General features: G+C 45.3%; 1 protein-coding gene across 2 annotated transcripts in view; it reads right to left on the bottom strand.

Annotated features, from left to right (window-relative positions):
• PTPRA (protein tyrosine phosphatase receptor type A) overlaps positions 1 to 18,327 on the bottom strand; it is a 126,488-nt gene that overhangs the window by 63,249 nt on the left and 44,912 nt on the right. The window contains exon 2 of one of the 2 annotated variants that reach the window (XM_069745146.1): positions 14,861 to 14,936. The exons of the other annotated variant lie outside the window; for it this stretch is intronic. The gene's annotated coding sequence lies outside the window, so the exon portion shown is untranslated. The remainder of the gene's footprint in view (positions 1 to 14,860; positions 14,937 to 18,327) is intronic. 2 annotated transcript variants of the gene reach the window in all.

Genomic DNA, 18,327 nt, shown 5'->3' on the forward strand with positions numbered 1-18,327 from the left:
CATTGTGTATGGAAGAACTGTGCTCCGACTCCACGACTCCGACTCCACAGCCCTGGTGCCCACCACCGACCTATTCATTGTGTATGGAAGAACTGTGCTCAGCCATTTCTGACAGGCCCATAGACAATGACTGGAGTAATGGCCGTGCATGTGCCGTGCACACCACCCACCTATTCATTGTGTATGGAAGGACTGTGCTCAGCAATCTCTGACAGGCCCATAGACAATGACTGGAGTAATGGCTGCACATGCGTCGGGCACACCACTGACCTATTCATTCTCTATGGAAGTAATGTGATCAGCTATCTCTGACAGGCCCATAGACAATGACTGGAGTAATGGCTGCACATGTACAGTGCACACCACAGCCTTTTCCACAGTCTATGGGACTCCTGTAGACAACGGAGTACAGCAGTTCTATAGACAATGAATGGCCACACATGTGCGGTACATACCACCGCTCCTTCCTAACAACTGTAATCTCCAACAGTTGCATAAAAAAATGGAGTTAACTCCATTCATTTTCTATGGGACGGTTGTACTCGCTTATCTGTGGCAGTCCTATAGACCACGAATAGAGCGGAGGCGTACACCATGCACACGAGGTCAATGCTCAAGTTTCAAAAGGAGCACCTCAGAACCCCTTCATTGGAGTGGCACGGGTCTCAGACAGACTATTGTGTGGACATGGGGTGAAAATGTGGTTCACGGGATGGACCTTTAAAGTCAAAAAAAGGTCAACAGCCCGGTGTATGGCAAAACGACAGTATTGGCATTTGTTAGACCTGCGAGTACATCGAATGTACGCTGTAAACATAAGGTAAAGGTACCGTCACACTCAGCGACGCTGCAGCGATATAGACAACGAGCCGATCGCTGCAGCGTTGCTGTTTAGGTCACTAGGAGACGTCAAACACCGGCAACAGCAGAACAATGCAGGAGCGATCCATTGACGTAACGGCGACTCACTTATCGTTCTCGCTGGTTGTTGCTCCATGAAAAACCATTGCTGGCATCGTTGCTTTTGCTGTCAAACATGACGATACACCCCGACCTGACGACCAAATAAAGTTCCGGACTTTCAGCTCCAACCAGCGATGTCACAGCGGGATCCAGATCGCTGCTGCGTGTCAAACACAACGAGATCGCTATCCAGGACGCTGCAACGTCGCGGATCGCTGTCGTTCTTGTTTTAAAGTTGTTCAGTGTGAAGGAACCTTAAGGATGATTAAAAAAAAAAAAAAAAACTAATAATGCTAAATAAGCCTGGATGTAAAGATGGAGTCACAAATAACGATATTGTTGCAACGTCACGCTTTTTGTGACGTAGCAACGATCCCGCTAACTATCTCGTTATGTGTGACCGCGACCAACAATCAGGCCCCTGCTGGGAGATCGTTGGTCGTTGGGGAATGATCAGGACCTTTTTTTTGGTCGCTGATCACCCGCTGTCATCGCTGGATCGGCATGTGTGACGCCGATCCAGCGATGTGTTCACTGGTAACCAGGGTAAACATCGGGTTACTAAGTGCAGGGCCGCGCTTAGTAACCCAATATTTACCCTGGTTACCATTGTAAAAGTAAAAAAAAAAAAAAAAAAACACTACATACTCACATTCTGATGTCTGTCACGTCCCCCGGCGTCCACAGGGTTAAAGCTGCTTTCAGCAGGAGCGCTGCCAGCGCCGGCCGTAAAGCAGAGCACAGCGGTGACATCACCGCTGTGCTCTGCTTTACGGCCGGCGCTGACAGTCAGTGCAGGGAAGCTCTCGGCAGCATCGCGTGCATTAGCAGCGCTCTCGCCCAAAAGCAGTTTTAACCCTGTGGACGCCGGCGGGGGACGTGACAGACATCAGAATGTGAGTATGTAGTGTTTTTTTTTTTTTTACTTTTACAATGGTAACCAGGGTAAATATCGGGTTACTAAGCGCGGCCCTGCACTTAGTAACCCGATGTTTACCCTGGTTACCCGGGGACTTCGGCATCGTTGAAGACAGTCTTTCCCCGGATCGTTGGTCGCTGGAGAGAGCGGTCTGTGTGACAGCTCTCCAGCGACCACACAACAACTTACTAACGATCAGGGCCAGGTTGTATCGCTGCTCGTGATTGTTGGTAAGTCGTTTAGTGTGACTCTTAAGCCAGGATACATTAACCCCTTTACCCCCAAGGGTGGTTTGCACGTTAATGACCGGGCCAATTTTTACAATTCTGACCACTGTCCCTTTATGAGGTTATAACTCCGAAACGCTTCAACGGATCCTGGTGATTCTGACATTGTTTTCTCGTGACATATTGTACTTCATGATAGTGGTAAAATTTCTTTGATAGTACCTGCGTTTATTTGTGAAAAAAACGGAAATTTGACAAAAATTTTGAAAATTTCGCAATTTTCAAACTTTGAATTTTTATGCAATTAAATCACAGAGATATGTCACACAAAATACTTAATAAGTAACATTTCCCACATGTCTCCTTTACATCAGCATAATTTTGGAACCAATTTTTGTTGTTGTTAGGGAGTTATAAGGGTTAAAAGTTGACCAGCAATTTCTCATTTTTACAACACCATTTTTATTTAGCGACCACGTCTCATTTGAAGTCATTTTGAGGGGTCTATATGATAGAAAATGCCCAAGTGTGACACCATTCTAAAAACTGCACCCCTCAAGGTGCTCAAAACCACATTCAAGAAGTTTATTAACCCTTCAGGTGTTTAATAGGAATTTTTGGAATGTTTAAATAAAAATGAACATTTAACTTTTTTACACAAAAAATTTACTTCAGCTCCAATTTGTTTTATTTTACCAAGGGTAACAGGAGAAATTGGACCCAAAAAGTTGTTGTCCAATTTGTCCTGAGTACGCTGATACCCCATATGTGGCAGTAAACCACTGTTTGGGCGCATGGGAGAGCTCGGAAGGGAAGGAGCGCTATTTGACTTTTCAATGCAAAATTGACAGGAATTGAGATGGGACGCCATGTTGCGTTTGGAGAGCCACTGATGTGCCTAAACATTGAAACCCCCCACAAGTGACACCATTTTGGAAAGTAGACCCCCTAAGGAACTTATCTGGATGTGTGGTGAGCACTTTGACCCACCAAGTGCTTCACAGAAGTTTATAATGCAGAACCGTAAAAATAAAAAATCATATTTTTTCACAAAAATTATATTTTTGCCCCCAATTTTTTATTTTTCCAAGGGTAAGAGAAGAAATTGGACCTCAAAAGTTGTTGTCCAATTTGTCCCGAGTACGCTGATACCCCATATGTGGCAGTAAACCACTGTTTGGGCGCATGGGAGAGCTCGGAAGGGAAGGAGCGCCGTTTGACTTTTCAATGCAAAATTGACTGGAATTGAGATGGGACGCCATGTTGCGTTTGGAGAGCCACTGATGTGCCTAAACATTGAAACCCCCCACAAGTGACACCATTTTGGAAAGTAGACCCCCTAAGGAACTTATCTGGATGTGTGGTGAGCACTTTGACCCACCAAGGGCTTCACAGAAGTTTATAATGCAGAGCCATAAAAATAAAACAAAATTTTTTTCCCACAAAAATGATTTTTTAGCCCCCAGTTTTGTATTTTCCCTAGGGTAACAGGAGAAATTGGACCCCAAAAGTTGTTGTCCAATTTGTCCTGAGTACGCTGATACCCCATATGTGGGGGGGAACCACCGTTTGGGCGCATGGGAGGGTTCGGAAGGGAAGGAGCGCCATTTGGAATGCAGACTTAGATGGAATGGTCTGCAGGCGTCACATTGCGTTTGCAGAGCCCCTAATGTACCTAAACAGTAGAAACCCCCCACAAGTGACACCATTTTGGAAAGTAGACCCCCTAAGGAACTCATCTTGATGTGTTGTGAGAGCTTTGAACCCCCAAGTATTTCACTACAGTTTATAACGCAGAGCCATGCAAATAAAAAATATTTTTTTTCCACAAAAATTATATTTTAGCCCCCAGTTTTGTATTTTTCCAAGGTTAGCAGGAGAAATTGGACCCTAAATGTTGTTGTCCAATTTGTCCTGAGTACGCTGATACCCGATATGTGGGGGGGAACCACCGTTTGGGCGCAAGGGAGGGCTCGGAAGGGAAGGAGCATCATTTGGAATGCAGACTTAGATGGATTGGTCTGCAGGCGTCACATTGCGTTTGCAGAGCCCCTAATGTACCTAAACAGTAGAAACCCCCCACAAGTGACCCCATATTGGAAACTAGACCCCTCAATGAACTTATCTAGATGTGTTGTGAGAACTTTGAACCCCCAAGTGTTTCACTACAGTTTATAACGCAGAGCCGTGAAAATAAAAAATCTTTTTGTTTTCCCACAAAAATTATTTTTTAGCCCCCAGTTTTGTATTTTCCCAAGGGTAACAGGAGAAATTGGTCCACAAAAGTTGTTGTCCAATTTGTCCTGAGTACGCTGATACCCCATATGTTGGGGTAAACCCCTGTTTGGGCACACAGGAGAGCTCGGAAGGGAAGGAGCACTGTTTTACTTTTTCAACGCAGAATTGGCTGGAATTGAGATCGGACGCCATGTCGTGTTTGGAGAGCCCCTGATGTGCCTAAACAGTGGAAACCCCCCAATTATAACTGAAACCCTAATCTAAACACACCCCTAACCCTAATTCCAACGGTAACCCTAACCACACCTCTAACCCTGACACACCCCTAACCCTAATCCCAACCCTATTCCCAACTGTAAATGTAATCTAAACCCTAACCCTAACTTTAGCCCCAACCCTAACTGTAGCCCCAACCCTAACCCTAACCCTAGCCCTAACCCTAGCCCTAGCCCTAACCCTAACCCTAACCCTAGCCCTAACCCTAACCCTAACCCTAGCCCTAACCCTAGCCCTAACCCTAGCCCTAGCCCTAGCCCTAGCCCTAACCCTAGCCCTAACCCTAGCCCTAACCCTAGCCCTAGCCCTAACCCTAGCCCTAACCCTAGCCCTAGCCCTAACGGGAAAATGGAAATAAATACATTTTTTTTTATTTTTCCCTAACTAAGGGGGTGATGAAGGGGGGTTTGATTTACTTTTATAGCGAGTTTTTTAGCGGATTTTTATGATTGGCAGCCGTCACACACTGAAAGACCCTTTTTATTGCAAAAAATATTTTTTGCAATACCACATTTTGAGAGCTATAATTTTTCCATATTTTGGTCCACAGAGTCATGTGAGGTCTTGTTTTTTGCGGGACGAGTTGACGTTTTTATTGAAAACATTTTTGGGCACGTGACATTTTTTTATCGCTTTTTATTCCGATTTTTGTGAGGAAGAATGACCAAAAGCCAGCTATTCATGAATTTCTATTGGGGGAGGCGTTTATACCGTTCCGCGTTTGGTAAAATTGATAAATCAGTTTTATTCTTCGGGTCAGTACGATTACAGCGATACCTCATTTATATCATTTTTTTATGGTTTGGTGCTTTTATACGATAAAAACTATTTTACAGAAAAAATAATTATTTTTGCATCGCTTTATTCTCAGGACTATAACTTTTTTATTTTTTTGCTGATGATGCTGTATGGCGGCTCTTTTTTTGCGGGACAATATGACGCTTTCAGCGGTACCATGGTTATTTATATCTGTCCTTTTGATCGCGTGTTATTCCACTTTTTGTTCGGCGGTATGATAATAAAGCGTTGTTTTTTGCCTCGTTTTTTTTTTTTTTTTCTTACGGTGTTTACTGAAGGGGTTAACTAGTGGGACAGTTTTATAGGTCGGGTCGTTACGGACGCGGCGATACTAAATATGTGTACTTTTATTGGTTTTTTTTTTTTATTTAGATGAAGAAATGTATTTATGGGAATAATATATTTTTTTTGTTTTTCATTATTTTGGAATATTTTTTTTTATTTTTTTTACACATTTGGAAAATTTTTTTTTTACTTTTTTACTTTGTCCCAGGCGGGGACATCACAGATCAGTGATCTGACAGTTTGCACAGCACTCTGTCAGATCACTGATCTGACTTGCAGCGCTGCAGGCTTCACAGTGCCTGCTCTGAGCAGGCTCTGTGAAGCCACCTCCCTCCCTGCAGGACCCGGATCCGCGGCCATCTTGGATCCGGGGCTCGAGCAGGGAGGGAGGTGAGGAGACCCTCGCAGCAACGCGATCACATCGCGTTGCTGCGGGGGGCTCAGGGAAGCCCGCAGGGAGCCCCCTCCCTGCGCGGTGCTTCCCTGCACCGCCGGCACATCGCGATCATCTTTGATCGCGGTGTGCCAGGGGTTAATGTGCCGGGGGCGGTCCGTGACCGCTCCTGGCACATAGTGCCGGATGTCAGCTGCGATAAGCAGCTGACACCCGGCCGCGATCGGCCGCGCTCCCCCCGTGAGCGCGGCCGATCGGCTATGACGTACTATCCCGTCCAGGGTCAGATAAGCCCAGGGCACCTCGACGGGATAGTACGTCTAAGGTCACAGAGGGGTTAAGGAACAAAGGTATTAACACCAGACCAGGTCGAGCAGCAGTTTGGTGAATCGGTGGTTACTGCAGGTTGTAGGCTTGTCGGAAGACGCGAGTCTTCAGGTTCCTTTTGAAGGTTTCCATGGTAGGTGAGAGTCTGATATGTTGGAGTAGAAAGTTCCAGAGCATGGGGGAAGCACGGGAGAAGTCTTGTATGCGATTGTGGGAGAAGATGATAAGAGGGGAGTAGGCTGCATAGGCTGCGTCAATAGTAAAAAAACTTGGTCACACAGGGTTAATAGCAGCGGTAACAGACTGCATTACACCGCGGTCCGTTACCGCTGCCATTAACCCTGTGTGAGGACAGACAGGAGGGGAGTATGCGGGCGCCGGGCAGTGACTGCGCGGAGTAAGGAGCGGCCATTTTCTTCCGGACTGTGCGCGTCGCTGTTTGGTCGTGGCAGCCATGACAGGCAGATTCCGAGACCAATCAGCGAACGAATAACCGTGACAGAAGGACAGACAGACAGACGGAAGTGACCCGTAGACAATTATATAGTAGATAAACACATAGGAGATCCATAAAAGTGCAAACATAATATTATACATTAGTGCAGTATAAGCAACAGGTAAAAATGAAGATTAATGAAGGAACACAATATTAGTGAAAATTATGGGGACAAACTAATAGTAATAAAATAAGCGACAGAGCTGTCAGCCATCAGCGTCACATGTTCGGCCATGGCCTTAAATAACGGCACATACAGAAAAATCCACACACAAACATGGTAAACATGGCTGACAATGGAACGGATGGGGGACAGGAAGTGCGGGGGCTCCGACAAATCACAGTGTGTATTGTGCCCCCAGCCCGCGCTCTCCTCAGCCATCACCCTGTCATTACCGGCATTACAAAACTTACTGCAGTTGCCATGGCGATGGTCACAGCGACCAGCGGTAGAGAAGAAGTGCAGGAGAATTAATGGCGGCCAAGTGCTGACTAGATATACAGGGGCTGCTCACAAAATCAGATCATCATCAAAAAGTGAATTTATGTCAGTTCTTCAATATAAAAGTGAAACTAATATTATATAGAGTCATTACACAGTGTGATATACTTTACGTTTATTTCTGTTAATGTTGATGATTATGGCTTACAGCCAATGAAAACCCAAAAGTCATTATCTCAGTAAATTAGAATACTTTATAACACCAGCATTAATGATTTTAAAAATCTGAAATGTTGTCCTACTGAAATGTATGTTCAGTAAATGCACTCAATAATTGGTCCGGGCTCCTTTTGCATCAATTACTGCATCAATGCAGCGTGGCATGGACGCGATCAGCCTGTGGCGCTGCTGAGGGGTTATGGAAGCCCAGGTTGCTTTGATAGCAGCCTTCAGCTCGTCTGCATTGTTGGGTCTGGTGTCTCTCATCTTCTTCTTGACAATACTCCAAGGTCAGGCGAGTTTGCGGCCAATAAAGCCCAGTGATACTGTTGTTTTTACACCAGGTATTGGTACTTTTGGCAGTGTGGACAGGGGCCAAGTCCTGCTGGAGAATGACATTTCCATCTCCAAAAAGCTTGTCGGCAGAGGGAAGCATGAAGTGCTCTAGAATGTCCTGGTAGACGGCGGCGCTGACTTTGGTCTTGATAACACACAGTGGACCTACACCAGCAGATGACATGGCTCCCCAAACCATCACTGATGGTGGAGACTTCACACCAGACCTCCAGCAGCTTGGATTGTGTCCTCTCCACTCTTCCTCCAGACTCCGGGACCTTGGTTTCCAAATGAAATGCAAAATTTACTTTCATCTGAAAACACCTTGGACCACTGACAACAGTCCGGTTCTTGTCCTCCTTGGCCCAGGTAAGACGCTTCTGGTGATGTCTATTGGTCATGAGTGACATGACACCAGGAATGTGACACTTGTAGTCCATGTCCTGGAGACGTCTGTGTGCGGTGGTTCTTGAAGCAATGACTCCAGCAGCGTCCACTCATTGTGAATCTTCCCCCCACATTTGTGAATGCTCTTTTCTTAATCCTTTCCAGGCTGCGGTTATCCCGGTTGCTTGTGCACCTTTTTCTACCACACTTTTTCCTTCCACTCTACTTTCCATTAATATTCTTGGATACAGCACTGTGTGAGCAGCCGGCTTCTTTAGCAATGACCTTTTGTGGCTTCCCCTCCTCGTGGAGTGTGTCAGTGACGCCTTCTGGACATCTGTGAAGTCAGCAGTCTTCCCCATGATTGTGGAGCTACTGAAACAGACTAAGGGACCTTTATAAACGCTTAGGAAGCCTTTGCAGGTGTTTATTGTTAATTATTCTAATTTACTGAGATAATGAATTCTGGGTTTTCATTGGCTGTAAGCCATAATCACCAACATTAACAGAAATAAACACGTGAAATAGATCACTCTGTAATGACTCTATATAACATACGAGTTTCACGGTTTGTATTGAAGAACTGATATAAATTAACTCTTTGATGATATTCTAATTTTGTCAGAAGCCACTGTATACACACTATATAGCAGGAGCCATTCAGGGAAAAATCCTCACAGCACAGGATCTAATGAGGGACTGACACTGGGACCTTTACTGTGAGAAGATGGGTTGTGCTTGGTGGTATGATGATACATACTATACGCCCGGCTTCTATAGTCCATAAAAGTGTTCAGGATATGAGTGATACCCTGCAACCCTTGACCCCCCAAGTGTAAAACATCCACTAATCCCCCACACAAACACCCCTGCATAAACATCCAGCCTCTCGCCCCCCTGGCTGTATAACATCCGACACCATGCCATGCAGTTTGTGACCGAACAAGTGATTTAACAAGTCCGTTCATGACATTTATTCCTCCTGAATCTTCCGCCATCACCTGTGAGTGACATTATGGAGAAGTGGAAGGAACGGCAGCAACTCGGTGGAGGAGGATCATGCTATAGACCACTATCAGGGGGCTGCCTCGGACCCTCAGCTCCAGTAATGGGAAATCTTAAAGACATTGTGAACAATTGTAGCTTCAGATTTGTGGGAACAGTTTGGAGTTCGCCCTTCTCTGCCCCCCATTCGTCAGGCCTCCAAATAAGAGCAAACAAGAAAGTAGAGCAATCATGGATTACGTCCGCCACACGGAATCTAGAAATCCTCCATCCGCGCAGTTTATAGGGAGACGATCCGCTGCTGCGGCGTCCTCCCTCCATATGGCCGCTAGAAGCAATCATGGCAGACGTTGTTGTTCCTTCAGATGTCACCGAGAATACGGCTTAAGACGAAAATTCCCCCAAAGCGTAAACCTAATCTTCCAAGTGCGAGAGAGACGGCAAAAGGATAAGCAGAAAATAAGAAGCGGCGGCTGGAGGGTCAGACGGATCAAACGCTCAAATCCCATCATCTAAGGGGATAACATTAGGGAGAGATCAAGAGGAGACGCGACAATGGAGAAAACTCTGGAGGCCGAAGAATCTAATAAACAGCATGCGAGTCCACATTTATTCACCTTTCCAGTCATGACCTGCAAGACCCGACATAAAATCCAGATTTACAAAAATTTACCCCCTTAAAAGGGGGAACCGTCACCAGGTTAAAACTGTCCAGTTTTATACTTGATGTTCCCCCGAGTAGAACGCTTTTTGTTATTTTTAAATCCGACATACGGTTCTAAAGATATGTGCCTTTTTATTAAGCGCCCGTTTTTATGATCTTTGCCAACAGGGAGTGACTTAACAGGTTCCTTGGGGGCGTGTTCTAACTCTGCTCTTCCCTCTTGGCAAAAATTAGCACCAAATACAAAAAAGCCAATATCTCTGGAACCGTATGGTGGATTTTAAAAAAACAAAAAACAGCAAACTCGGGGGAATAGCGGGAATAAAATGACACCGTTTTCCAATTTTTTTTTTTTTTTTTTTTAAAAAGTGGATTTGGATTTTGTATTTTAATGAAAATAAAATGCAGAGACTTCGTTCTCTTGTGCCAGCTGTTAATCACCCACTGACACTGGAATAAGACTGCAGGATGCACTAGGAGCAGGACATATACATAAAAAGCAAAAAATAAGTAAAAAAAAAAAAAAAGTAGGCCAATTCTACAAATTAGAGGCTGAAATGAGCACAGGGTGACTGGGAAAACCCAAAATAGATGGAAGTGATAAAACTATAAATGTGTGTCGTCAGCGCACAAATCACATGAGGAGCAGCAGGAGGTTCACACGGTTGAGGCGGACGAGGAGCCAAGAGGAACATGGATTCTCCAGCTAAAGGCTTCTGACTTGGGACTAATATAGGACCCCAAAGACAGAGGCAAGCGGCGAGTGATAATGTGACCCAGGTAGAAAACGGCTCCTTCTAATCTGATCTATACCCTCAGACTTACGGTTATCAAACTGGAATTAAAAAAACAAAAACAAAAAAACAGACACCAAAGGAGAAAAGAAGTTGGGACTATCCTGAAAGGTCAGAAAGGATCCAGGCAAACATCACGTAAACGGCTTAAGTTGTGGAAAATGTATGGGATGTGGCGGTGTGTAACCACCAACAAGCAAAGATCCTGGCGGGAAACACTGCTGCGATCGTCTGCAGCGCTGATTTCAGGGGAGGGGCAGTAAATGTTAAATAGAGGCCAAGAAAGGTGACCAGCTCCTTTAACTGCTCCTCCTGTCACTACTCTCCAGCAGTCACACACCTCCTTATACTGCTCCTCCTGTCACTAGTCTCCAGCAGTCACACACCTCCTTATATGGCTCCTCCTGTCACTAGTCTCCTGCAGTCACACACCTCCTTATACTGCTCATCCCATCACTAGTCTCCTGCTGTCACACACCTCCCTATACTGCTCCTCCTGTCACTAGTCTCCTGCAGTCACACACCTCCTTATACTGCTCCTCCTGTCACTAGTCTCTTGCTGTCGCACACCTCCTTATACTGCTCCTCCTGTCACTAATCTCCTGCTGTCATACACCTTCTTATACTGCTCCTGTCACTAGACTCCTGCAGTCACACACCTCCTTATACTGCTCCTCCTGTCACTAGTCTCCTGCAGTCACACACCTCCTTATACTGCTCCTCCTGTGACTAGTCTCCTGCTGTCACAAACCTCTTTATACTGCTCCTCCTGTCAGTAGGCTCCTGTTGTAACACACCTCCTTATACTGCTCCTCCTGTCACTAGTCTCCTGCAGTCACACACCTCCTTATACTGCTCCTCCTGTCAGTAGGCTCCTGTTGTCACACACCTCCTTATACTGCTCCTCCTGTCACTAGTCTCCTGCTGTCACACACCTCCTTATACTGCTCCTCCTGTCAGTAGGCTCCTGTTGTCACACACCTCCTTATACTGCTCCTCCTGTCACTAGTCTCCTGCAGTCACACACCTCCTTATACTGCTCCTCCTGTCACTAATCTCCTGCAGTCACACACCTCCTTATACTGCTTTTGTCACTAGACTCCTCCTATCACACACCTCCTTATACTGCTCCTCCTGTCACTAGTCTCCAGTAGTCACACACCTCCTTATACTGCTCCTCCTGTCACTAATCTCCTGCTGTCACACACCTCCTTATACTGCTCTTTTCAGTAGGCTCCTGTTGTGACAGACATCCTTCAACTGCTCTTCCCCACATACCTCCTACTGCTCCTCCTGTCACTAGTCTCCTGCTGACACACACCACCTTATACTGCTCCTCCCATCAGTAGTCTCCTGCTGTCACACACCACCTTATACTGCTCCTCCTGTCACTAGTCTCCTGCTGTCACACACCTCCTTATACTGCTCCACCTGTCACTAATCTCCTGCTGTCACACACCTCCTTATACTGCTCCTCCTGTCACTAATCTCCTGCTGTCATACACCTTCTTATACTGCCCCTGTCACTAGTCTCCTGCTGTCACACACCTCCTTACACTGCTCCTCCTGTCACTAGTCTCCAGCAGTCACACACCACCTTATACTGCTCCTCCTGTCACTAGTCTCCTGCTGTCACACACCTCCTTATACTGCTCCTCCTGTCACTAGTCTCCTGCTGTCACACACATGCCCACATGTTAAAATAAGCATTAAGTGGAGAACCCCTTTAATAATATTTTGTTAAGTGTGAAAAATTTGAAAAAAAAAAAAATTCAGATTGAAAATACGGAAAATAAAAAATAAAAATGTATCCACCCACCTCCCCCCTAAAGCCTGCTAAAATCGCCTCTAAATTCTTCTCATACAAAAATTTTTAAACAAAAGATCAAAATCACTAAGGAGAAGGGAAAAAAAAATTCTGGAAACATCCTCAGAATGAGCAAGGGCGAGTCCGAGGCGTAGAGATGAGGAGCGCTAACACAGCTCCGACACACTCCAGAGAGCGCAGCAGAGGACGAGGCGCGACAGGAATATCAATGAGGGGGCAGAACAAAGGCGAGGCAGGAAAATAACACAGCTGAAGGGCATTTAGCCATCCACAGGGTGAGTACAGCGCGTGCACACGTCATATACATGTACTGGATACAGGACATAAATCCCTTATCATCCTGAGCCACCTGCTTCATGACCGGAATGCAAGAATGCAGTGAAGACTGACACTACAGCAATAAAAAGCCAGAGGAAAGCATCTCTTATTGTACGCTGCTCAGGGCCTCGCCAGAAGAGAGCAACATGCATGGCACAATCTGTTTGCATGACCTGAATGGCACAATAAAACCTTCTTTCAGTCCCAAAGGAGCAGTTATGGCTCAGCGGAGGCTTTATGAACTTAATATAGATTTTATTAGGATTTTTTTTCGCGTGTATAAAAAAAAAGCAATTCTATGAAACATGCTTTTATGAAAAACCACATCATAGTATTGGACGCAAAAAAAACCAACAAAAGTTATATGTGGAAAAAGGAAAACAAAAACTACAAAAACACAGAACTACAGGGCATAATAGTGAATAAGGCACATAAATCAACAGACCTATAAACTGCTTGAAAATCATAAAAAAAAAATCTTACAGAAACGCTTACAGAAAACATAAAATGCCACAGAGTATAAAACAACAAAATGGACCTTAAAAAAAACATAAGGCAAAGATTTTGGAAAAAAAGATGTGGCCCACTACTGTAGGTCTGGAAACTGCAGTGTTAAATCCTAAATGAGGCCTTAAAAAGGTTGAACAGAATTAGAAAGTCATAGCAGCTTTCTTCTTCATGCACCACAGTAGTGCAAAGGTTCAGAGTGGAGCTCAAATCTAGTCACTTCAATCCAGTCACCCTGCAAGAGACATAACCCAGTAAGAGTTGTGTTGCTGTCTTTGACATTGATAGCCTCTTTTTCTCCTGTAAAGAAAGCTGCCATGTTTTTCTAATCCTGGAAAATTGTTAAAGTACATATAGATAGGGAACTTTAAATCTACTAAGATTGTCAATAGCGTTTTATGATTTATTTTAGAGCCTCTGAGGGAACCGCCATGGGGTCAACATACACCCAAGAACACACATTCCTATCAAGTGATGTATGTGAAAGCTGAACACACATTACACAATAATCCACACACCTTATATATAGCCTTTACACTGGCCATTATAGCAAACTGGGGTTAACATTACATGCATATGTACAGTAGTGCGAACAGAACAGGCTCGTTATATATTATCTTATTACATATCAGAAAAATATGGGTGCAGAACAATAATTAGCAAAATGGAAAATCATAGAATGGTGCAATACATACTGACTTAATCCATGACATCAGCAATTACTATTCTTAATAGACAATTCCACAAATGACCCCACCCCAATTCAATAGACCCCAACAGAATACCAAAAATGAACCTTCTCAGTAGTCTCCAATATCCGTTAAAAGTTTAGACAAGGGATTTACACGACGGCTTCAGAAGCTTTGCTGGTAGTCTGTGGCCATCGGACCAGGATTCTGTGAATTAACACCCGGGGTCCTGGTAGGCAGGACAAGGTTCACCAGGCTGTGGCTAGAGGGGGAGCACCAGACCAGGATCCTGCTAAGGAATACTGGGGATCCTGGCAGGCAAGACGTTCACAGGATTTTGGTCCAGTGGCTATGGGTTACTGGGGTAGTCAATAGACCAGGGATCCTGCAAATCTTTTACTTTAACCCTACCATTAATGCATTATGAAAGTGTGATAAGGCCGTTATAAAAACCTACAAAGTATATAAAGGCTTGCGACACATTCTTGTTACATCGATCACAAGATGGGTGATAAATGTTTGATCACAGTGGTTTAAGAGTCCCAGCTCTTCCTCGCTGCCATGGAGACTTAATAGCCAGATCCTTGTTAGTTAGTGGTGACCCTCAGATCCTAAAAATATAGCTTATCCAAAAACCTATCCTCCTCCTCTCCAAGCATCGTAACAAAAATTTTCAAAAACATTCAGAAACTCAACAGTAGATAGAAATCATACAATAGTCGGAGGAGCAATGTAACCATGGCCTTACCTTAAGGGAAGAATAGGATCAGCCGTCAGTCCAGGCTTCCATAAAGAACCATCTGTAGGAACCACGTTCTTCTCACCTGGAATGATTAAGAGGTTGAGTCCTGAGTGTCGCACCCTAGCCTCCTATCTAAAAAAATAAAATAAAATAAGGATCCTCCATTCACGCAAACTCTATAAATCTAGAAAATGTGAGCTTCTACTTCCAGTACCCTCTTCCTCTGTACTTGAGACAACCAGGTGGGCTACTGGCTCCATTTACCCCTCTTTTTTGGGGGATAGATACTGTGCAGGTCCGATTGCCCTGTGTTGGGTGTAGGAAGCCATCCCTCCTAATTTGAAGACACCCATGGTAAATATTCTTTATGTACCTGTAGGACATTGTCTAATGGAGCCAGAGTAGAAGATCACACGTTTTTTGGAACTCAATGTGACCCCACAATTGTTGCATATAATGCGAAATTATTCACTTTAACAACAATTAGAAAATCAAGGGTTAACTACCGATTTGCAGCCGTGCCTTACATTGGGGGGGGGGGGGGGGTACAATGCGTGGGCTTTTGGGACAGGTCCACATTCTTTAAAGTAGAAATCAAAAGCTCACTCATTGTCTCCGGCTCAAAGAGAAGACAAAGGTCACATGACTCATCTTGGAATCCCGGCTTCCAGGGAAACTTCCCAAGAATGAGGGCTAGATGGAGACTTCACCACCACTTCAGTCACATGAGGAAACCTTCAAGAGTTTTTGCCATTTATGCCCCTGTGCACAGTCTGTGCTCTTTAATTCATACAACATTCCTCATCCTCCCTGATGATGTCACAGATTAACTCAAGTGATGTCATCAGCTCCTTGTTAGAGGCTGTGCGGTAAGTGATGACATCTACCCCCGGTGACCATCACTGAAGTCATCTACCCCTGGTTACCGTTACTGACATCATCTACCTCTGGTTACAGTCACTAACGTCATCTATCCGCGGTTGCCATCACTGACGACATCTACCCCCGGTTACCATCACTGACGACTTCTCCCTCCGGTTACCATCACTGACGACATCTACCCCTGGTTAAAGTCACTGATGTCATCTACCCCCGGTTACGGTAACTGACATCGACCCCAATTTAAAAAAAAAACAAAACACGGATTTATGACATCACTGTTCATGCAATCAATGTACTAACAGGAAGATGACCTCACAGACAGTGCAGCCAATGAATTAACAAACGGATGATGACATCACTGGCAGTGATGTCACTGTGCATTGTTAATTTAAAGGCAAATAACACCGTAAATCTTACAGTATAGCATGAACTTAAAGGGACACTCGTCGGGTCATTCATCAGCTGTTTCTGGATGTGGAGAGGCCGTCTATACAGGACAGTCAGGAAGTATATAACTTCCCGCCACTATCACTTTATGGAACATTTCTTTTCCTCTGTGTGTTCTGTCAGCCGCACCCCATATGACACTGCAGGACCATTATAAGCTGAAATGCCTGTGAAGGCAGCAGCCATGACATCATCAGATGGAGTAACAGAACACACTGTGAGCACTAGAGTGCTCAGTGCATGTAGTGAAGTCAGAGTCCATGAGCGGGGGGTCATAACCCAATAGAAGAAGTGAGAGCCGGGGGCATGTGCCGTGTCAGAGGCAAATCCGGGATTTCCGAACAGGAATTCCACTGCGCTCTATATATAACCCGCTCTCACATCCTGGCCGGCCTGTCTGCGCTCCAGTCATCCCTGGAAAACGGGTATGTCAGGCCTACCCTGCATGCCGCCGTGTCGCCCCTGCACCCCCGCCGTGTCGCCCTGCATGCCGCCGTGTCGCCCCTGCACCCCCGCCGTGTCGCCCTGCATGCCGCCGTGTCGCCCCTGCACCCCCGCTAGCCGATATAACCCCACAAAGACAATATCTAAGGGCTCTGTGTTATACAATGGACTCCAGCTGTAGGGCCATCGCTCAGAACCCTGAAGTTGAAACACAATCACTGCATAATCACAGAATCAAAAAATCATCGGACAATCACAAACACCACACACCATCCACTCACACAATCACAAAAACACTGTAGGAAATCACTGTATAATCAAAGAAACAAAGCACAATCACGGAAACACCACACACAAACCCCGAACACAATCACTGCACAATTAGCTTAATCACAATTACAGAATCACAGCACACAATCATCGAGAAATGCCGCACAATCACAGCACACAATCAATGCACAATTACAATTGCCAGAATCACCGTACAAACCGAATTATCACAGAATCACTGCACAATCACAGAAACATCACACAGATCCACCGCACACAATCACCAGTCACACACAATCACCGTACACAATCACACACATCACCGCAGTCACACAAAATCACAGCACACAATCACCGCAGTCACACACAATCACCGCAGTCACACACAATCACCGCAGTCACACACAATCACCGCAGTCACACACAATCACCGCAGTCACACACAATCACCGCAGTCACACACAATCACCGCAGTCACACACAATCACCGCAGTCACACACAATCACCGCAGTCACACACAATCACCGCAGTCACACACAATCACCGTACACAATCACACACAATCACCGCAGTCACACACAATCACCGCAGTCACACACAATCACCGCAGTCACACACAATCACCGCAGTCACACACAATCACCGCAGTCACACACAATCACCGCAGTCACACACAATCACCGCAGTCACACACAATCACCGCAGTCACACACAATCACCGCAGTCACACACAATCACCGCAGTCACACAATCACCGCACAACAAATACGTAAGCAACTTTTTAATAAACTGAATTACAATTCCTCACCATTTTCAAAATATCTGTTTGCTGTCAGCAAATGAAAGCCGTGTGCTAGATCACATTCATACAAACCCCATCCTGATCCAGTGCCCACGTCATCACGACCATTATTGTTGTGAATTCTGTGGTCAAGCTCCCTCCTGTGGTCATGAGTGGTACTTCGGCTGGTTCTGTCTATGAGCTTCCTCTGGTGGATGTGAGTGGGGCTGCGGCTTCTGAGTTTCCTTCCTCAGGTGACGAGGTTAAGTCGTTAGGTGCTGCTCTATTTAACTCCACCTAGTTCTTTGATCCTGGCCTCCAGTCAATGTTCTAGTATTGGTCTTGCTATCTCCTGGATCGTTCCTGTGGCCTGTCTGCCTTGCATGAGCTAAGTTTTGCTTATGTTACTTTTGTTTCCTATATTTTCTGTCCAGCTTGCTATATTGGTTTTTCTTGCTTGCTGGAAGCTCTGAGACACAGAGGGAGCACCTCCGTACCGTTAGTCGGTGCGGAGGGTCTTTTTGTCCCCTCTGCGTGGTCGTTTGTAGGTTTTTGTGCTGACCGCAAAGCTATCTTTCCTATCCTCGGTCTATTCAGTAAGTCGGGCCTCACTTTGCTAAAATCTATTTCATCTCTGTGTTTGTATTT

Source organism: Ranitomeya imitator, chromosome 1, assembly GCF_032444005.1.
Source record: "Ranitomeya imitator isolate aRanImi1 chromosome 1, aRanImi1.pri, whole genome shotgun sequence".
Classification (NCBI taxonomy): Eukaryota; Metazoa; Chordata; class Amphibia; order Anura; family Dendrobatidae; genus Ranitomeya; species Ranitomeya imitator.